This window comes from Dipodomys ordii, unplaced genomic scaffold, assembly GCF_000151885.1.
Source record: "Dipodomys ordii isolate 6190 unplaced genomic scaffold, Dord_2.0 Scaffold124, whole genome shotgun sequence".
NCBI classification, from domain to species: domain Eukaryota; kingdom Metazoa; phylum Chordata; class Mammalia; order Rodentia; family Heteromyidae; genus Dipodomys; species Dipodomys ordii.
In genome coordinates, this window is record NW_012267340.1 from 3,904,181 (window position 1) to 3,927,450 (window position 23,270).

At 43.6% G+C, this 23,270-nt stretch overlaps 1 protein-coding gene across 1 annotated transcript in view; it reads right to left on the reverse strand.

Moving 5' to 3' along the window:
* The window catches only part of Clstn2 (calsyntenin 2), a gene marked incomplete at its 5' end in the record, with an annotated part of 372,930 nt that overhangs the window by 204,715 nt on the left and 144,945 nt on the right, over positions 1 to 23,270 (reverse strand). The gene's annotated exons all lie outside the window — the stretch shown is intronic.

Sequence of the window (23,270 nt, forward strand, 5' to 3'; positions counted from 1 at the left end):
CACACACACACACACACACACACACACACACACACACACACACACACACACACCGTTGAATACAAAGAAGTGTATTAACAAATGCCACTCCAAGTCATTAGTAATCAAACACCTTAGGGTAAAACACTGGAAATCCATCCCCATCTTTCTAGGTAAGTGAGAATTCCAATATCACTATTCTTCTGCATTAAGGTATTTTTCTTCTCTGTGTTGTTAGAAAAATGTTGCTTGGAAAATATTTACTGGATCATTTTGCCAATTATAGGCATAACACAATTTCTTTCAAGTTTTCCTTTCCCCTAACTGAGCTTTCTCTGAATTGCTCACCTGCTTTAGGAACCTCTGAAGATGCGGGAAAGGACTTCCTGCCTGCTAAGTAGTGCCATGGCTCAAATGGTAGAGCACTTGCTTTGAGCTGAAGAGCTGAGGGACAGTGCCCAGAGTTCAAGCCCCACTACCAACCAAAACAAAACAAAACAAAAAAGGACTCCCTACCTGCAACCCAGGATGCCCCTGTGGTTCACTTGCCTGGTGCCACAGTACCTTTCTTGCTTTGTCTGAGGTATCTATTACCCAGCCTTTGTGCTTTTCAACAACAGCCCAATGATGCTTTGCTGAGTTCTTGCCATGCCTGTAATATCTTTTTTCCTAATAAAAGAAAAAACTAACCTGTGTTGCATGCTGCATTTTTAAACTACAAATTCCTCCTCCCTTCTTGTGTGCTCAGCAACTTTAGGGCATCCCAGCTATTGTAAGTTATTATATGCTCAGTTGAACTTATTAAATTTCACTTGTTTCCAGTTTTGCTGCTTTTCATTTCTGTAATGGAAACTGGTTCCCTTCATACATATTTTTAGAACAGGCTTTCTAAACAAGCAAGGATCACAGAGAATTAAGCCACTCCAGAGGTGACAGGTGGGCTCAGGGTAGCCTGGGAAAAACGTTTGCAGAGTCCAGGCTGTATCTCCAAGCATTTGTCACACCATGCCAACTCTATCCAACCGACTCCCCAGAAGCGAGGCAATAGTATTTGGACATGAGCATGGTAGTGTGCCCCTGAAATCCCAGCATTTGGGAGACAAAGGCAGAAAGATGGTGAGTTCAAGGCCACCGAGGCTACCCAGGGAGACCTTGCCTCAAGAAAAAAAAACAAAAAACGTGTCTTGAAGCAGGTACTGAAAAGGGGTGTGTGGGGTAAAGAGGAAAAGGGTTGACAAATGAAGAGGGAAAGAAGGGGAAAATGCAGTCAAAAATCCAATGTGTAGCCTACAAAATTTAGAAGTGTGAGAGGAAAAGATGTAGGTAGGGGAGATGATGTGAGAATGTTGAAAGGGGTGACATTGATCAAGATATGCTATATTCATAAACTGCTCTGTTAAATGTCAACTCCTTTGTACAGCTTCTTAAAAATTAAAAAAATAGAAAAATAAATAAAAGAAAGTGTTTTGAAATGACAGGCCATGCTGGAGGCTGGGAAATCCCATTCATAGGCAATGATTTCTATCAGGTAGAATGTTCTGGGATGTCTCATGTCTCATGTGGATTGGATTTCGGAAAGATCATTTCTGTGGTCTCTGGGAATAATAGTCTTTGAACCCGAGAAAACCTCTTGTGCATGGAAAAGGCTCTGGAGGCTGAACAGAACTGCATAAAAAGGTGCATTAGAATTTGCCACCAGGACACGTTGGAATGGTACTGGAATGTCCATGAACATTAAGTTGGTTAGTGCAGAGCAGAGTTGTCTTTCTGGCCAACACCAGGGTCTCGTGAGGCAGCTGAGAATGACCATAAAAGAGCCCTGGGGAGCCTAAATACTTATTCCAGTGATCTAGCCTTACTGAAACCACTTGGGAACTTGTCTCCAGGAATGGCCTTCAGAAACTATAATCTTCCAGCAAATGCTGTGCAGAGCCCTTGTGTATGCTGGCCAGAGAAGCCAATCCCCTTTTAACTTTCTCTCCAAAAATCTATGTCTGTATTTTCTCCCTTATATTCTCAAGGAAATACTAGGCTCAGAGATATTGACCACTCTCTCTGTCCTTAAAGGCTTGCTAGATCCAGGTTCTAGAAAAGGAACTTGAAACCAAAGCTCTCTGGTGGCATCCCCTGGCCCTTTTCACTAATCCATGTTTCCTACTGTTGTCTATCTGAAATCATCAACTATTTACTGAAGTGATAACTTAGAAGCTGGTGATGTTCAGGAAGCTGGATTCTAGATGGTAAAAGCAATCATGGTGTGCTCGAGCTGCAACAGAACTAACCTGGTAAAAACTCAGAGAATGTTGGGAGAAATGGGAGAATAATAAAAGGGGTGAAATTGATCAGGATGCATTGTATTCACAAATGGACACACTGAATTGAAACTCCTTTGTACAATGACTTCAGGGTGGTGTGTGTGTGTGTATGTGTGTGTGTGTGTGTGTGTTTGTGTGTGTGTTTGTGAAGGAATGGTCAGGGGCAGCAGGAATGGGGGCAAGAAGGTATCTCCTTGATGAAACAAGAATCATATATATGAAGACCTCTTTCATAGAAGACTGTTGCTGGAAAGGCTCTTCAAGACTAATAAGTCATCAAGAGAGAAAAAGGAGAAGTCATATGCGAAGGCCCTGGGACAGAAGAAGTTATGTCCTGCTGAGTAAGCAAAATGGCCCAGGCATGATCTGAATTTCAGATGTAACATGGTATAAAGAGGAACCCACTGTCATCAAATTTCAGTATCACTAAGTTTGGTCTGTCCAATATGACCTGTATATACTCCTTTTGCTTTTTTTTTTCTTAAAAAAAGGCATTTGGGGTACCTCAGTAAGTGTAATTGGGTACTTTGATGAACATGCAGTTTCTTAGGGGAATGAATTTTAACAGGGACCCTCATGCAGAGGCCTGCTTATACAAACAGGAGTCCTGTTTGTCTTCACCCTTCATGGTTTTTAACTGTCATCAGAAATAACTACAGCAGTTTGGCGCTCCAGCAATTGCTATGGACAAGTATCCACCCAGACTTCTAATCTGTAATTTGACTCAGTTGGACGTCTTTCGTGTGATCTGGGAGGTGCTTACTAGCACCTCTCACTCACTCCCGTCAGCTTCAGCCTCACAAGGATGAGGCATTCGTTAATTTTATCTGGCGGGAGCACGGGGGGGGGGGGGAGCAAGCTCGGCTCAAAGAGATGCCTATTAAGCTGTCAGTCATGCTATCATTTGCCTTAATGGTGCTTAGTATCCGCCAAGTAGAAGCTGACAGATGAGCACAAAGGCCTTTTGTAAGGCCTGCAACATACAACATGCTAATAATTAGCACTACGCGGGCCCATGTGCCTTCACTTGGCTGGGATCTTAATGCATCTTTCTGTATACTTCTTTTATTCTGGGTGAGGAAGTCTTGAACTCAGGGCCTAGGCTGCTGTCCCTGAGTCTTTATTTACTCAGGAGCTGGAGCTCTTGAGCCACAGCCACAGCTCCACTTCCGGCTTTTTGATAGTTAACTGGAGAAAAGAATCTCATAAACTTGCCTTCCCAGGCTGGCTTTGAACCACAGTTCTCAGATCTGAGTAGGATTACAGGCAGGAACCACAGGTACCAGGCTCTGCATTTTTCCTTTAATGATTTCAGGTAAAAAAAAAAAAAAGAATTTGCTAGACAGCTTCCTATGTTTCTCCACCAATGATCAGGCAAGTTCCTGACTGGAACCCATAGTGCATATGGGGGGATCCAGCAGGAAACATTTTTTCCAAAACTGAGAGAACAGGGCAATGGTTAATTTCCCCTGCCAACCTCTCTGGGTTAAGGGTTGCACAGATAACTGGTAAAGCAGTAGTTGTTTGTGTGTCTTTGGGGGGTAAAGGAAAGGGTTTTCTGGAGTGAATTAGCATTTGAATCTGTAGTATGCAATCTGCACAGGGCTCGGAGAGAACAACAACAAAAGGCAGAAAGCAGGCAAACTCTTGCACTATAGGGGTGATGTCTATCTTCTAGCCACAGACTTCTGTCTCTTAATTCAGAAACAGGATTTAAGATTGTGGCAGATATGTGCACACACTCATACATACTCACTCTCACACGCACACCCCTTTTTCTTAGACCTTCGGATTATCTGTATGTTGCACCATCAGCTTCTTGGGTTCCTAGGCCTTTGGCTACTGATTTTTTTCATCTTGCAGATGGAAGATTGTGGTAACATGAGATTTCCAGCATCCACAATCCCATGAGCCAATTCCTTAATAATAAACACGAACACCGGTGCATATATGAATCGATGAGATACATGCACGTCTTGTCGGTTTTTTCACTGGAGAACACTGAGTAATACCAATGGAGTATAGTGCAGCAAGCATGAGCCAGAGGGATGCTCCCCAGGATTTTTTTCAACCTAGTCTGCAGAGAAGGCTCAGCAAAGCTCCAACTGACATGCTCAGAAATGCTGGGGGAGGCAGGGGGGAGGTTGGGAAAAGAAGGGGATTCCAGGAAAGCATTGGTTTTTCCTGGCAGAGGTATCTTCGTACATATAAATGTATATATGTGTGTATACATATATACATACATATATACATGTGTGCGCTTGTATGTAGATACATTCATTGTGATGATTACAGCCATAACAGCAGCTGCCATTGCAGGTTTGTATTCTGTTCACCAGGTGCTGTGCTGGATGTCTCACACAAGCTATGCTCACGTAGCAGGTGGGGAAGGTTTTGTCCAATCCTAAGTAGCCTTTAACAAGCTACTTAGGAGGATAAAACAGAAGAAGCTACTTCATCAAGTTTTCTGAAACAGCAACCTTGTGCTTGATTCACAGTTTTTGAACACTGGTGGCAAACACTGGTTTAGACTCCTGTCTAAACCAGGAGTTCTCAGACTGTGGCCCCTGGACCAGTATCTCCTGAGAAGCTTTTTAGAAATGTAGATTCTCTATCCCTCTCCAAACTCACTGAATCAAATCCCATTGATGGTGCCCAGCCCTGCCCCTCTGGTGGAATCATTGTTCCTATGGTTAAGAATTGTAGGCTAGCTGGCCACTGGTGGCTCATGACCATACTCCTAGCTACTCAGGAGGCTGAGATCTGAGGATCATGGTTTAAAGCCAGCCCCGGCAGTCCTTGAGATTCTAATCTCCGGTTAACCACCAGAAAACTAGATGTGGAGTTGTGGCTCAAAGTGGTGGAGTGCTAGTCTTGAGCGAAAGAGCTCAGGGACAGTGCCCAGGCTCTGAGTTCAAGGCCTATGACAAAAAAATAAAAGTACTGTAGGTTCTTAGTATCTTAGTAGATCCTGGTGCCTAGCTCCCCCACCCCCATAAAAGAATGACCTTCTTAAGATACACAGAAATGATGTGGCCAGTGGCCAGACTAGTTGTGACTTAATTACTATCATTTGGGACATATCACAGGCAAAGGAGGAGAGCACTGGTTCCATATACTCAAACATGAGCCAAGAGCACATCTAATTCAATTGAGCCCAATTAGAATTTGAGTGGTTGCTGTTACAGAGAGTAATGAACTCACCTTAAAAGCAAGCGCTCAGTATACACTGATAAAGTCAGAGCTAGTTAAATATGGGCACTACATCTATTTCTTTAGATCTGCCAGCTTCTAAAGCAGAGGATTTCAACCCTGGCTTCACATTAGAACTACCTGGGGAGCTCTGAGAACTCTAGCTTATCCCACTCAGCTGCACCCTAAACAAATCACATCAACATCTCTGGGGAAGCACAGAACTCAGACACAAGGAGTTACTGAAGATTCCAGCATGAAGGCCAGGACTGTGAAACACTGAACTGGAGCTGCCTGCAGTACTGGGACCTTCAAGTCAGACAGAAGGAGAGCCTGGACTCACACGGTCTTCATCCTCAGGCCTCAGGCCTTGAGCCCAGCCTTTCTCATTGCAGAGCTAGGTAAACAGCTCATGAACTGGAATCTACTTCAACTCCATAAAAACAAACAAACCAACCCTGAGAGAAAGGAAGGGCTACGGTTATGAGTTCAATTGGAACTAAAAAAATAACATTGCTTTTTGTGATCCAAGATGTCCTCAATCACTTGCCTGAATTGTAGAGTGGACCAGGAAACTTCATGTCTGGCCCTAGTCCTCTACATTGCAAGTCCCCTCCACTGTGAAATGCATTTCCTCCCTTCTGTCCTGAAGGCTGCCATATGCCACACACAAGCACCTGTTATGCAATGTGGCCAGCACAGTCTCTCATCCCCAGCAACCACACTGCCAGAGAGATACAACTCTTCACGTTACCAAGAGAAAGCTTACGTGCACTACAGCCCTTGATTTGCTGTGTCTCACGCTGATTCTAATTGGAGTTGATGCCAGACCTAGATCTCTTTTTGTTCAAAATCCAGTACTCTCTCTACCATACCACATGGCTTTCTTTGCAGAGAGAACGTGAGGATGGATGATTTGGAACTGTCATGACCAAGTCACTTAATGCCAGAAGAGTCGCATCTTACTTGCAGTGCTGTGCTCATCTCTTCCACAAAGGCTAGCTCAAGCAGCAGAAGAGGAGGAACCCCCATCCACACCTGCATCCTGAGTCCATACTGACCTTGGTGGGAGGAGGGAAATGATAGGCTAAAAGACAAAGCCGAACACGGGGTGTTCTGCGCTCACAGGGACTGTCCACCTCCAGAACAAGGTGTAGATGCATCTTCCACTTCTTGGTGGGTCTGTCTTTCAGACTCAAGGTTCCCATCTCTACCTGGATTTATTCAGCCTTCATCTCAACACTTCACCCTGACTGTGTCAGCCAGGGCACCAGAAATCTGTACCTATCACAAGTGGACTCTGACCCAGGAAGGAAGAAGCCTGGCATCCTGGATAGGACTTCCACCTTGCTGATGATGGTAAGAAACAAGGCAGGTAAACTTAGCACAGAAAAGGGTTCTACAAAAAGACAAGTGTGTGGATAACAGCTTGCTTTCTTTTTGGACCTATTCCTGTCTCCTTTGGCCGGTACTTTGTCATCATAAGTCTTGGGAAAAAACTGCTATCTGCCATTTGGGATATTTACAATAATTGAGATCTAAGTCCTAACTGAAACTTGGAGAGTTCTGTCTCTAAAAAGAGATGTCAAGGCTCAGAATATTGGACAAAGGTAAATAATTTAGGGCAAGGAGGGCTCCAGATGAAGGGACTCTGATGGCTAATCAATTTGATTGAGTTGAGAGACGCCTAAGAGATTAGTAAAGCACGATTCCGCTCAGATCTATGGCAATGGTTTCAGAGATGACTGACATGTATGATTGAAACAGAGGGGAGGAGGGGAAGGCCCACCCTCTCTGTGGGTGGTACCATGCAATACCTTGGAGATATACATGGGACAAAAGAAGAGGGCGGAGAACTGCTAGTATAGACTCAATCTTCGTGTGTGTTTGTGTGTGTGTGTGTTTGTGTATCTGTCTGTCTGTCTGTCTTTCTGTCTAGCCCTGCTCCACTATGTCCTGTTTGCCATGATGCTCTGTCTCATCACAAATCCAAAGCAATGAATCCAGATGAGCATGACCTGAAACCTCAGACAATGAATCTTTCCCCTCTTACATTTGTTTCCCTTAGGTGTTGTGTCACCACAACCAATGTCTAACTAACACAGACAGACTCTTCGCTAACAATCCCCCTTCACTTACTGCCCTGGTCATTGGGATTCCACATGTTCACCTGCCTATGTCATATATTTTTATTTATGTCCCCTTCTGTCCTTATGATTCGTGCTAAACAAGTAAAAAAAATTAAAAATGTAAGTCTGTTCTAATAGAGAAGGGAAGTGAAATTGGCATCACACAAACCTGGACTTGTCTTCCAACAGTCACCCCCACTTCACACAAAACTCACAGAGACCTTCTGCTACCATTTCCTCATCTGAAAGACAGAGGAGTAGGGAAGCAACAGTGTCAGCTCCACAGTATCATCTGCCTTGTGGGGCTGGATGGGAATGAGGGAAAGGCTGAGAGAGTGCTTCGTGAGCTGCAAAGCACTGTGTAAATAGCAGTCACCTTAACAGCTACCATGATTGCTTTCTTGTGGTTTACAAGTACGCCATGCCCTGCCCATTCAAACCACCTCATTTACTGCCCTTTTAAGGTAAACAGTTCCTGGGCTAGTCAGTCTTGGATAACAAGAAGACTTTCCTGTCTAAAGAAGTGTTGGATGCAAAACCATAGAGAAGGAAATAGAGTAATACCTGTGTGTTCCACAGGACAGGTGCCTAATCAAATACGTGGTTTGAGAAGATTTCGTGGAAGAGGAGACTCCTGACCAAAGCACAACAGATGTGGTAGATGCTGAGGTTTGGAAGGCTGTGGGGGAGGGGGGAGAGGAGGCAGGGGCATCTTTAGGAAAGAAAACCATATGTCATTAAACAGATCCAAGATACTATGGTTAGCCCTTTTAAGCAAATATGCTGTATTTAGAGCTCCAGTAATTTGGTACTTGCAAAGGTCTTCGGCTCCTTGTCATATGTAGTTTCACATCACTGGACACGTGTCCCACTGAATCTCAGATGGGAGGAAGATGGAACTCTATGTTCCTGATTCTAGAAGTAAAAGGGGTCTGTCTGTCAGTCTGTCTGCCTGTCTCTATCTTTCTCTCTCATTCCCCTCTCTCCCTCTCCCTTCCTCTCCTCTCTCTCTCTTCATCAACCCATCTCCAGTAACAAGCCCAGATTCTACAGTATGTTGATGACTAATAAATAGATGTTGAATAAATCTATCTTCAATTTCCAATATAATCTAGAGGTAGAAGGCAATGATTATGATAAAAATAAACATAGTATCAAATAGTCTTACATTTAAGCCATTTATCAACTGACTTGTCTCTTCAGCAATCTGTCTCCCTACAAAATACAAGGCAGATCACTGCAGAGACGGCTTTACCTAAAGTTAAACTCAACTATCCCTGTGCATCCATCCAGAGCCGCTTCTCCTCAAAACCCAAAGAAAGAAGAGTTATCACTCATCACTCCTTCTCAAAGGAGTTAAGTTTCCCACATCATTCTCTACAGTACAGCTGAGGTGACTTTTTTCCCAGATAAAAAAGTTAAAGCTCAGAGATGCCAGGTGATTTTACCTGGTTGCACAGATGGTTAATAAACAGTTTCTCTGACCCTCAAACCTGACCTCTTTCCCATGTTTGTTTCAGCCTTCAACCTCCAGGATTGAGAAGGGAAATGACCAGAGGTCAGTAATAACCACAATAATAACTGAGGAAGCACAGTACTGATGATCATTGTACTTAATCCACACAGCAATGAAGACAACTGCCTCTGTCCCCATTTTGTGGCTGTGGATCTTGAAGGTCAGAAAGGTTAAGTAACATTCTCTAGGGCACAGCTATTACATTGCAGTACTCATTTTTACCTAATTCCAAAACATATCTTCTTCTCACAATGCCAAATTACAGACAGCAAGAATTGTCTGCTGTCTTCAATGGTAGTCTAAGATCCTACTGGGCAGAATGACCAACTGTGATATATTCTTTTAATTATTAGAGCATTGCTATCTCTCTAAATCTTCTCAGAGAAGCTAGGCTGATAAGCATAACCAGCCTCGCTCTATTTAATAAACTCTGAAGAAACAGTTCATTAAGAATGAAAGTGACCCTTAATCTGTCTTCCTAGATCTAAAACCTTCAAATCTCCTTTAAATCCAAGATAAATAGTGACTTGTTCATATTAACACTCCAAGACAGGGATCAAAATCTCCTCAGCTTCTATCTACATCCACCAATGCTCTCAGAATGAAAGGTAGACATACAACAACGTTTGGAGTAAAAGATTTTAGAAATTTAAGAGTTTGGGCCAGTTTCTTGAAAGAGATGGGTTCCAGACAATCACTAGATCAACATTTAATCTACCCAAAAAACTCCCAAATGTAACTGTGCCATATAGAGTGCATACTACAGGGACCTGCCCGGCCTGGGACACAGAGTTCTGTACTATCTACTATTTTTGTTGTTGTTGTCGTCTTATTTTGTTGAGACAGAGTGTAATCAGGGCTGCCCTCAAATTCATAATCTTCCTGCTTCTACCTCCCAAATGCTGGAATTACAGGTGTGTGCTACCATACACAGATATCTGCTTTGTTTCTCTCTTCAAGTTCTTTTTCTAGCTGCTCTCAGGTGCTGAAAAGTGCTCATGAATTTCTCCCCTTCAAATCAGCTTGTTTGTGGAGACAATGAGAACATAACCACAGCAGCAACGACCCACTGTTAACCTTCTTCTCTATTCAGCTCCAGATCCTGCTTTTTGAGGATGCCTAAGAGAAACAAGAGCATGATGGAAGCTTGTCAGAAGGTTTTCCTGAGGTCTGAGCCATGACAAGGAAACACGGTGCTATTGAGGATAGAAAAAGGATGGCCAAATCAATAGTTTTGGGAAGGATTGAACGCAACAAAATTCATCAGGCATCTTTACTAAGGTATCAAAGCCTGTAATATGCAAGTATGCATTTTACCACCCACAGGATGATGGGGAGACACAGGAGATCTCCATCCATCTGACCTTTTAAGAAGCATTCCCCTCTGGTCTATCGCACCGAGCATCCTCTTGAAAATGCCACCCCAACCTTTCTTGAACCCATTTTTGTTTGCAAAGATAAACCACATCCTGGGGTTCATGTATTATCTTTATAAACACATTCTTACATTCACCTTCCAACCTTTCTTCTATAAGCCTACTTGGGATGTGTTCCTCCCCGCAGCCACCAGCCAGGCTATCCTGCAGGGGGTCAATGCATGTATTTGTGAGCTTTTGATAAACAGGAGAGTCCCTTGATGGATTAGGAGAATGGAAGCTCATGCATCTTGAGCCTCCTCCACATGTCCCTCCTTCCCAGCCACCCACCTCCACACAGATGCTCAGCACCGCACATTGTATTGCCTGGTGACCTCCAGCTGTATTGGAAAGAGATCTGTAATGTACATGCTTACCAAGCGTCAAGCCATCTTCTTCTAAGCTGATACCCAAGTGGTAACTCTCTCTACCCAGAGAGATCTGATTTTAAAAAATCCAAGTTTTCTCAGCTTTGGCACAGCCTGGGTTTCTATGGAAACATTACTTTATGGAGAATGTCTTCATTTAGTTCTCTATAACACTTGGATGATGATCTTATGAGCTTCATGCCTGGTTGCTTCTCCCAAGGAGCTAGTAGGGTGGGTCTGATGTTGGAGACCAGTCCTGGGCTGCCCTGTCTAATGTCAGTTGGAAAGCAGAGAGGCAGTTGAGCAAGAGACAGACAAACCTCAGCAGCAAACAGCTCTACAAACCCAGTGGAAAGTTTTATCCTATGTACAGAAGAGGAGTAATAGCCACTTCAGGGTATATGAGTCAGTAGGGGTGATTAAAGGCATCTTTGCTCTTTAGTATTGTAAAATAAATTGATCACAGAGGACACTGAGATTCAGGGAGACAAGGTTATATCCTGGAAGTCCTGCAGCAAGCCACAGTGTTGGGAGCCTGAGCTAGATGAGATTAGCTCTAATCTCAAGTGATTCAAGCTAGAATCTGTTACCCAAGGTCCACGGAACTGGAAGGAGCAGATTTGCCGTCCCATCTCTAGTTCCTCCAGCCCAAAGGACTGTAAGACATGACCTATTATCTCAACAGTGAGTTACAACTATTCTATTAAGAAAGACCCGTCTACCTGACTCATGTAACTGTAACCCCTCTGTATATCACCTTTATAATAACAATAACATATAATTTTTTAACCAACAAAGACTGTCCCAGGTTTTCTGTCCTGCTTGTAGTACCCCCTACATATAAATTACTCCATCCTTCATATAACTACATATAACTTCTCGAGCCTTCCCAGTACTGTGTAATGGAATTGATCTCCCATCAACACTATCCACCAATTAGGGAAGGTTGCTGCTGGTTGTCCTATTGCTGTCATTCTCCAGATGCTGCAGGAGGGACTTGGGTATTCCTGTAATAGCATAACCTTAGGCACATTTCTACCCCATTCCTGGCTATTGGTTTACGAAGTGCCTACTTCCTCTGGATCTATTAGAGATTCTACTTTATAAAGTAGCTTGGGCATGGATCCAAATCTCTCTATAATCCCACTAAGACCTGGGTCTCTATGTGGTTTAAAAGTCAACAGAGACCAAGGTCAGCAGCCTGCACCACAAAGTAAAAGCTTAAGAGCACACCTCGTCTCTCTACCTTTACAATGAATACTTTACAACAAAGACATCCCCCAAGGACACTGAACACACCTTCCAATATAGTGTCTTAGATGTAAGAAGTCCCAAGAGTGGCATGGAGAGTAGATCTTACTATCTCTGCAAGCTCAGGGGTGCAATTACAAGAGGGTGAGCCTTTTCTGGCTGTAGAGATCAGTGGAGTTGCTCCTGTAAAGAGCTGTTTTAGATGCCCTTTGCCATTAACCACCTATTTCAACTTTAAGAAATATGGAAGTGCTTTAAAATAATGCACTTCCCTCGAGCACCTAGTTGGTGCTACATTTTCAAGTCATCTTATTTAATCCTCATCACACCTCTAAGTGTTCATCATTCAGGCAGAAAACTGAGCCTTGGATATAATGAATAACTGCAGAAAACAGAAGAAGCTGGGACTAGAAATTGGGTCCACCAAATCTCACCTTCCATGTACTTCCTTTTTCCACTCCTTCTCTCCTCTATATTTTGTAACATAGGAGACTAATTTTCTCTTCTTTTCCTGTATACAAACATGTTGGCTTACAAGGTGGTTTAATAAGATCTGTGCATTCCCAGTGAAGTAACCTGAATTTGCATGGGGAAAAAAAAAACATCCAAAAAACTAAGGTGGGACATAAACATGGATCTACTTATTATTCACCCAGAAAAAGGAATGAATTATTGAAGTGCTATCAGTAAAACACAGAAATCAGAGGAAGACATTTCCTCTTAAAGGGAGAAGCCTTTTACATTCTTTCCTTCTTGTTAAACTTCAGGCCAACATGATGAGTTATGTGAGCCCGCCATGCAGAATAGCGATGTGTATCATAATTGCAGCTCTCCACGTGAGCTATCTATCAGAAACCTTAATGTAATTGCCAGACTGAATCCTAATTCATCTCTGAGAGAAGCTTATTACTTTAGTTGGGGGGGGGAATGTTGTATCACCTGCTTTTAAATCACACACAAGTATAGTTGCAATGATCTATTTAGTCTTGAACATTTTAAATGGCTCTGCTTGTGTCTACATTAATTCCCCACCTGCCAGCCAGTTCAGACAAGGTACTGGTCAATTATAGGGCAGTGATAGGCCCCCCTGTGCTAGTGTTCTTACCTCTGTCTCTTCTTCTGGCTCTTTCTTCCCTATGGAGATTCAAGATCCCTAAAACTTAAAACATATCCATCATCACCCACAGGATTCAGGACCCTCATGATAAAGCAATGGCTTGTCTGGTCCCACCCCATAACACACCACTGCCGTCTTCCAACAGGAGCAGAATTATGGACCACAATGGAAACAGGTGAACCAAGCTAGAAAACTGTCAAACTGCTTAAGGTCTGTTTACTGACTCCAGGGGTATTCACTGTAAGCGTGAACCATAATCTTGACAACTGTTCTCAGAATATGGAAGAAAAGAATCAAAGAGCCATGAAAGGAAAATGATCAATACACAAAATGGCAAACATTCAACATACACAGGATTTGATTCCGAAAGAAAGCATCAATGTAGAATATATTCTGTGAGCAACTAATATAGAAGAGAAGAAATTGGCTAAACCAAAAAAGATGATTTCAGAGAATCATCATGTTAAAAAAGTCTAATTTAAAGAAGGTCATTCTTAGTAGCCTGAGAATGTGAATTTGATAGGAAAGAAAGAATATGCTCAAACAAGTCCTCAAGAAGAGGTAGTAGGGGCTGGGAAGGTGGCTCAGTGGTAGAGTGCTTGCCTTGCATGCATGAGGCCCTGGGTTCAATTCCTTAGCACCACATAAGCAGAAAAAGCCAGAAGTGGCACTGAGGCTCAAGTGGTAGAGCACTAGCCTTGAGCTGAAAAGCTGAAGGACAGCGCCCAGGCCCAGAGTTCAGGCCCCATGACTGATTAAAAAAAAAGAAGAAGAAGAAGAAGAGGTGGTAAACTAGGTTTATGACCACACAAAGAAATGAGTCTGGCTGCCTTCAGAATTCTCTTTCTCCTTTGATATACCAGTGCCATGCACAGATAGATCACGTTTTGAGAGAAAAAATGGGCTTTGACCCAACGGAGGAATACAGTGGCCAATTTTCCTATCATTTTTAAAGGCAGTGGACAGATTGCCTTTCTTCTCTGACCACTCAGAAAGCAAAGCCTGAATGTGTTTGTTTGCCTCATCTGGGGGTAGTATGAAACCAGGTCCAGAAGATTGAAATCAGTTACTGTTGGCGTAAAAGAAAATCATTTCTAAGGAGAGTCAAACACAGACTCCAAACATTGCTTTGAGTTAGGCTAAACAATTGTAAATATCAAAACTTGTCCTACACCAGAAAGCAAAACATACAAATCTATGCATAGCAACACACAGCCAGCTCCCTCATCTCCTGTAAAGGTCTCCAAAGACCACTCAGGCTGGGCCAAGACCTCTTTTCTCTTCCCATCTTCCCCAGGGCTTCCCTCTGTCAAAGCACTCAGATCAATGTTGCTGTTCGTTAAACTCTTGGAAAAGTTTTCTTTGCCACTCCAAGAATGTGAGCTTCTAAAGAACATAGGCTGTTCAGGTAGGATCCTTCTCCCAATACAGTGGCACACCACTTCTAACTATAAATATTTGTTTAGAAAAATGAATAAGGAAGACCATAGATGCCATTCAATATACTTCAGGTTACTTCCTTAAGGGCATGACCTCTTAGTCACTTGAAGCAGAGCTTTCTTAAAGAAAAAGAAGAAGAAATATATTTCTATTATCTTTAAGTAGTTATACAAAGCAGTTCCCATTCGACAAATCAGTACAATGCATCTTGATCAATGCCACCCTTTTTATCATTCTCCTCCATCCCTCCCAACCCAATCTCTCCCCTCAATTTTCCTAGTTTCACATGGTAGGCACTGAATAATAATGACTGCATTCTCCATACTTCCTCCTTAACATTCGTGTACCCCTTCCCTCCTCCTTACCCTCCCCCCACACACCTTTCAAGGAATAGTTTCTTGGTATTAATTGTGTTGGTCTGTTATTGCAGCATTTGAATTCTCCCTGCAGAAGAACCTTCTGAAATGTGCACTTAACACCCACTTTGAACATCAGAAAGATACTCTCAATATATTCCTTAAAAAATATATATCTCCTTCAAAAAAAAAACCCAGCTGTGTGCATGTTACATGTTGAGCTGCAAAATAGCCTATTACAGTGAAATTGCAATTAACCATACAGCTGGGGATGGGTCTAGCTGGTAGAGTGCTTGCCTAGCATGCATGAGGTCCTGGGTTTGATTCCTTGGTACCACATAAATCAAAGAAGTCATTACAAACCATCAACCAACAACATGTCCTCACACCACTCTGAGAGTTCTGAGGAAACAGAAGCTCACAGAGGTATTGTAATATGTCTAAGTGTTCACATCCACACAGGGGAATAGAGCTTGACTAGATCTGTCAAGTTCATGCTCTATATCTCAGTCCTTTCCAGGGAGTCTGGAAAGGTGCATCACATGATGACATAGAGGAGTTTTGTCTCCTGAAAACTGCAGACCATGCTCAGGCTCTGTTGTCACCTGTGCCTCACCATGGCTGCTCAGTATGCAGATGACAGATTTCACGTTCACCGTCCATTAGGCAGTTTAGTTTACCAGGACAACGTTGTGTGCCCTTGATGAATGGGGCCCCGGTTGTATTTACATGAGAAGGGGAAGGGAGAGCTGGCTTTCTAGGTGTGATAAGGGGCTCGGCCATGAATCACTGGAAGCTTCAGCAAGCAGGAGTCAGGGGTGATGAATGGGGGCTCCAAGAGAAATGGCGGCTCCAGGCAGAGCCAAACCAACACCCCAGGCCCAGCTGATTTGAGGATTTAAGAGAAGTCCCTCATGCATTCATCCCTTTGTCAACAATTTAATGACTATTTTGTCTAAACCAGGGACTTGCTAGAAGTAGCAGATACGGAAGGAAGATACTGGCTTTATCTTTAACCTGTCACCTAATTATAAAAACATCAATTAGTGAGTCCTTACTTTGTGCCATGCTTTGTCTTAGTAAATCTCAACCCCTTACAATAGCAGGTATAATCCTTACTTAAAGACTAAGAAACCTTGGCTAGACGCTGGTGGCTCATGCTTGTAATCCTAGCTACTTACTGAGGCTGAGATCTGAGAATCAAGTTTCTAAGCCAGCACAGGCAGCAAAGTCTGTGTGACCCTTACCTCCAATAAGCCACCAAAAAGCCAGAAGTGAAACAATGGCTCAAGTGGTAGAGCACCAGCCTTGAGTGAAAAAGCTAAGGCACCGTGTGCCCCCATGGTCGTCACAGATTACTAAAACATCCTGGATATGAACTTTCGTTCATCTGAACTTACAGTGTATGTCATAACTTTTCTCCAGCTATACAGACAATGGAGGTTAGGAGGAACAGAAGCAATACATCAGACATTCTACATGCTTTGTCTGTCTTTATCTGCATGATAAAATAGGATTACAGCAGCCCTCTATGCATTGTTTTGTGTGACTTCCCATGATCTACAATTAGTTCAAAATAGAAGTTAAAGCTTAAAAATGATAGGAATCAACGTAATGTGACTTACACTACTTAAAGATCCAAACTGGGCTTGGCTCCCGTGCTGATTATCAGGGGAAATCGATCACAGATTGTGAGATCAAATTAAGATCATCACCTAAAATCTTCGCCTGCTCAGCCTCGCAACTGTGGAAACACTGTTGGCTCTTTCTCCGAGTCTAGAACTTCTGTCCCCAGTCTCCACTTCTGATGATCTCACAGGTGAATCCCACGTGAGGTTCTCATCTCCATTTCATCTCTGGCCTCTTAACTAGACATCCTCCATTGCCCCTTCCAGACTGACTTGGTCTCCTCTATCCAAACTTAGGTTATGGGGACCTCATGGACCACAAGGATGAACTCCCTTCTAGCCTCTCTGAGCTGGGGAATACTGATAGGAGAAAGGAAGGGAGAAGGAAAGTTGAGCTACTTGCCAAGCTCTCACTCTGTAGGGTCCCTGCAACATGGCTGATTCCTTCCCCCAGGAAGGAAAGAAAGGCCACATTCCTGCCTTGTGACTTCCTTTCCAGCCTTATCTCCAAGCTCCCCCAGTGGTAATTTTGCCTCCTGTTCCACCACACCCTAAAGCACTATACCACCTCTTAGAATCTACAACACCCAGGCCCTTGTACACAGCCTCTCCAGGAGCCTCTTCTCAAAATGCCTAATTTGAATGTGCCATCTGTTCCCTGCCAGGGGGCTGTGTGATTCCATACTTAATGCATTGTTTCATTTCCTATGCAATCAGCCACAGAGCAGAGTCAGGCCACAGTGGGTGCTGATTGCCTGATTGGCTATCTTCTTCTCACTTGGCCATACAGCAAATTTACTTAAATTTATTACTATGATTATCATTTTGCAAATGGAATTCTCTTTTAATTGGGAGCACCTAATGTTTCTTAAATCTATTTTTTTTGGAGGGGGAGGTGGATCTCGCAAGGAATCTGATGAAAACCCAACTTGGAAAATTATACGAATTCATGTTTTCATAAACATTTTTATACATTTCCAGGCAGTTCATAAACCACAGGTTAAGAACTCCTGCAACGAATCTATTATTTATGAAAGCTGAGAATCCTATTACAAAGTCAGTACTGGCTTCCTAATTCTACGACACAGTCAATCCAGAAGGCTTTGCTCTTATAATAATAACAACTATTATTAAAATAGGGATAGTATTCAGATTTATGTCAGTGTGGTATTGCCAGGATTTTTGTATTTGATAGTCTTCTTCCTCATAGATTTAAATGTTATTATTAAGCTCGGAAATTATATAAGAGCAAAATAATAGCAGGGACAGATACAGCCTTGCTTAGGTCTGTGGTACCCTTTCTACTATTCGTTTATTGCCACAGCAACCCTAAAGGCTAATCGCTAATCCTAGTCTCACTTTCCCTTGGATAAGACTGACCTGGATCGTTCTGTCTATAAGCATCAGGTACATGATCTCCAGATCATGAAATTCAGCTTGGGGCGGGTTGAGAGCTACAGTCCCCGAGAGCCCTGCCATCACTGCTTCTCAGCACTGCCTCTGGCTTCACCACCTGCATGACAGTTAGCTGGGTGTGCCAGTTGTCTCCAGTCTCACACAAGTGGTTTTTCAACTTCTTTCCAGTTGTGATGCACTTGAACCAGAAGGCATATACTACAGTGTATTGGTAATAACAAGTAAGCTTTAATTATAGGAGACTTGTTTATGGGCTGGACTAGCTCTACACTCAAGAGTTTTAAAAGAAGTATCCTTCCACTAATCCTCATGATGAATCTGTTATTTATGCTGTCATTACCCTAATTTATGAGTCTTCTTGGTGGCACAGGCTAATTTTTCATAGTTCAGGGCCTGGAAGCATGCTTTGCATGCAGAAGACACCAGGAAGACATATTACCCAAGTGACTGGCTTCCACACAGGGCTCCTTCAGGGTGGTGGCCCCCATCTGTGAGGCTCATTGATATGGTTTAGATGTAGGTACCCTTTCAAAATTCATCTTGTACCCCTTTCTATAAATGCAACAATATTCTCAAGGTGGTGGGGGGCAGCCTGGGCTATAGTTAGAATTCATGCTTCATCACAAAGCTACAGGGGACTGGGAAGATGGCTCAGTGGTAGAGTGCTTGCCTTGTATGCATGAGGCCCTGGGTTCAATTCCTCAGCACCACATAAGCAGAAAAAGCTAGAAGTGGTGCTGTGGTTCAAGTGGTAAGGTGCTAGCCTTGAGTTGAAGAGTGCAGGGACAGAGCCTAGGCCCAGAGTCAGGTTCCACGACAGGGTGGGGGTGGGGGGAAGGCTGCAGGGAACTAGCTAGGCCCTTTTTTTGTGATGACACAAAACTCCCAGAGGATGCAGGAAGCAGAGAGACAGCAACCTTCTCCAGATACCAAGTCTGCCAGCACTTTGATCTTGGATTCCCCAGCTTGCAGAACTGTGAGAGAGACATTCCTCTTCTTTATCAATTTCTCTATCTCAAGTATTGTCATAGTACTATGAATGGTCTACGACCATCACGAACCAAGCACCTCTCCAAGGTTCCAGTAGAGGTCAGTGTGTCCAATGACCCCCATCGTGTGTCTATGTCCATGCTGCGAGCTAAAGATGGTTTTTAAAGGGCTGAAAAGAGAAAGAGGGAAAAGAAGGGCAAAAATAACAAGAATGTGTGCTAGTGGCTGTCTGCCCACTGCAGGCAGCCTACCATGTCACCCTGGTGGGACACCCTCTCTCTGCCCCATTAATGCCACATTTCGAGCCCATTAGGGAAGCTAATGTGGTACCTAGCAGCGTACTCAAGAGGTTTCTTCACGGGAAATTTCTAAGAATCCATTTCTGGAGAGTAAAGACATTCTTTATTATCCAATAAAATAGTTATATTGTGAATCAGGAGTCCATGATTCAGCTAACATGATTCCATTAGTGGTTACCAGCACCCCTCACAGTTCAGCTTCTGTTACGTACCAGGTGTTCCTCCCCTCATCCATCTTCCACATTCCTTTTTTTTTTTTCTCCTGGCTTTGAAGCTAGGAGGGGCCATCCAAAGCTGGCCTCCTCACAAATGCCAAGCCCACATAGCTAACAGCTTCATATAGCTTAACGGTACATTGATAATCTCATGTAGCCAAGAGAGGCACCCTCCAGCTGGAAAATATGTCCTGAAAGCTGCTGTGGCCCATGGGAGCTGGAATTATCTTCTCACAGATGTGCTTTCTAAGGGCAGTGTTAGAAATGTCCAGCTGTAGGACAATGGGAGAGAGAAACCAGGGTGACTGCCCTACACAGGCAGAGTCTGCCCTCATCCTGAGCCAGGATGGACCCCTGGCTATCTGCATGTGGTCACTGAGCAGTGGAAGGCATCTGGACCTCTTAGGAGAACAGAGGTTGCAAAGAAGCCACCGAGACAGGCAGAGGAGGGGGCCAGGACAGGAAGAGGAGACTCACTCACTGAGGGCATGTGCACACACACCTGAGTAGAGCGGTAAACAGATACAGGCTGAGAACAGAATTTTAGGCACAGAAAGGATGGGGTACATATAGGACTACCATGCTCCCAGGCTAGGACTGTGAAGCAAGAAGAAGGGTAATCAAGAATATGGGGGAGATCCCACAAGACTGACTAAATGTATAAGTACCCAGGCTTCAATGGGAGCAAATGGAAGATTCTGGAAACTAGCAATGAAAAGGTACAAATATGTGTGAGTGTGTGTGTATAGAGAAAGAAGTATGTATATGTATGCACATATATATGCATGTATGTGTTTTTGCAATGAGATGTACTAGGTAAGTAGTATGCACACTTAGAAGGCCTTAGCTATCACTGTAGACTACCTAAGCACAGTTACAGTAGCACAAGCTCTCTTCTGATTGGGCAGAAGACTGGAAGAATCAGTGTATTCTGAAGGTGATGTTCCAGTGATGAATTTCAACAGTATGGGGACCTGAGGATGAAGGGCATCTGCCGACAGATGGCTGGTAACACAGTGAGGCCGGTGAGGCCTCCCTGCATGGGGCAATCCATCAAGGATCAGCCTGACAGCAAATGAGTGGGCAGGAAAAGGAGTGGGTGAGGTGCCTTGGAGATCTCAGCCCGGTCTTGGCACTGCTCAGGGGGAGAGGGTCTGCCCCCTTCCAGTTCCCATAAGGAGAAGGCAGGTATATCTTTATAACCTAGCTGCACTCCCTCTGGCTCTGAGCAGATGTCTACCAGAATTTAATAATATCATTTTAATTTTACTGTATTTGCTTTTGCAGGTTCATAGCAAGTGATTTTTTCCATCTGCAGTCAAAAATAGTTTCTTTAACTTTGTTTTTTTCCCCAAAGTTGTAGAAAAATATGAAATTGATGATGATCGAGTGGGGATATACAGACAAAGCAAAACTTGGGCAGGTGGGGATGTCTGATCAGAGGTGGGAGTTACTAGATCTTCCCATGCCAAAGGTTCCAGCAATGGACTATGGCTGGACTGGGAACACCAGGAAAGGTAGCTCCCCACACAAGTGCCAGAGCACCCACATTCTGCCCACTGAATCCAGAAGTCCATATCTACCCCAAGACAGCTAAATACAGGCTCTCATTTCCAACCAAAACACTTGAGCCTCCATTTCATAAGCACCTGGGGAGCTTCCTGCTTCCCAGGAGCCTGTTCTGGGACTGCTTCAGTCAGCTTCTCTGCAAGGATTCCTGCCATCCAAGAAGGTTAGAAGTCCCATTCCCTGAAGAATGTGAAAACTCTGGCAAGTTTCATATCAGGAAGGCTAAGGAGGGAACACCTCCATTTGTATTGTTTGCTGATGACATAACAAATCTCTAACCATGGCCAGTTTCAAACCATCAACACCATACCTACTGACTCGGGGCAGGGGGGCGGGGACAAGGCGGGAGGGGGGGGGAAGAAATCAGAATATTTAACAAGTCGTTTCCATGAACTGGCAGAAACCAGCCCCAGAAGAACATGGAGACAGCCATTAGAAGGACAATTTCGGCTTCTTAAGAGAGCCTCTCCAGGAAATTATGACCAACAGATTATGGGCCATTTTCTATAATAAACATTCAGACTTTGGTTTGGTTAAGTGAAAATCAGATGCAAAGGGATTTTTATAGTATGTTTTTTCTCATGCTTGGTCTCTAAAGGCATGTTTGCAAAGCAGAGAGATGTTTTCAAATTTACTCTATCAGAGTGCAGACAAGCAGGATTTGCCCAGAGCACTAAAGGGCAGACTGTCTGCTCTAATCTCTGTGGTACTAGCTAGCGCCAATAAGCAGACCCTGCAACAAGCTCCTGTTACTGGGCATTTCCCCTGGACTGTCCATATCTAGAGGAGGCCAGAGATGAGATCCATCTTGACTGGACAACAGGAAGCACAACTCTTTTCCATTTACTGAGTTCATGAAGCAAACCGAGGCAATACACACACACTTGCACCTCTACACCACTTTGTCATTAGGATTTCCTCCACCAAGATGCACTCCTAAGGATTAAAACCCTCTTGAAAAAAAAGATAAATGCTGCTGGAGGGTAGTGGCTCCTGCCTGTAATCCTAGCTACTCAGGAGGTTGAGATCTGAGGGCCAAGATTCCAAGCCAGTCCAGGCAGGAACGTCTATGAGAATCTTAACTCCAATTCACCACCAAAAAGCCAGGAATGGAGCTGTGGCTCAAGTGGTAAACCAGCAGCCTTGAACAAGAAAAGCTCAGGGACAATGCCCAGGCCCTGAGTCCACTCCCCAATACTGGGGTGTGTGCACTCTGTGTATGTACCCATGCACATGCGCACGCGCACGCATGCACACACACGTTTATGCTATTCTTGGAAATTTAGAGGGAAAGTAGTTATTTGAAGTATAATGAAAAACATTTTTAATATATTCTCCTCTGGATTCTCACTTCATCTGTGCTTTCAAAAGCAAAACAAACTTCAAAAAATGCATTTGTGAAATCTCTTAGAATACAAGCAGTTAAAGAATGCTTTTTCTTTTCTCTTTATATCCCCCCTACCCCCATCCCAGGACAGAAATGAAAACTCCATCACAATGGCCCTTTCTCTTCTTCTTATGCAGAAAGCAAGTTTTATCTTAAAGGCAGACACCGGATTCAGTCAAATGAAGAATTTCTTCTGTTTCTTTCACTGGATTGTCAAGTCAAGCCACAGCAGGACCAGTTGGCTTGTGTATTCATGGCATGTACTTTTACTTGAAAAGGGGCGAATTATAGGCCCCAGAGGAAGACTGTGGATTTGAACCTGTCAGTAGCCTACTAACTATGCAGCTTGTGTGTGCTGTGTGCTTTGGTTTCCTCATCTGTCGAGTGGGAGGGTTTTCCATGGGGGAAATTGTAAGGATTAAATTAGAAATTCCTGGGCCTGGTGGCTCCAAGGTACCACATGGGCATTTGATTTGGTGATAACAATAATGATGACCTTCTCTACCTAGGCCAAACATACCTCTTCTTGAAAAGATCTTTTTTTTTTCTCTTCTTGTAGATCCCAGGAACACAGGGAGTACAGACATGAAACGCAGTCTTGCAGGCTCATGTGCTGTTGAATCAGGAGTGTAGGAAGGAAGGAAGAAAGCTGGGACTGAGAGAAGAGGACACTCTCGTGGAGGGTATC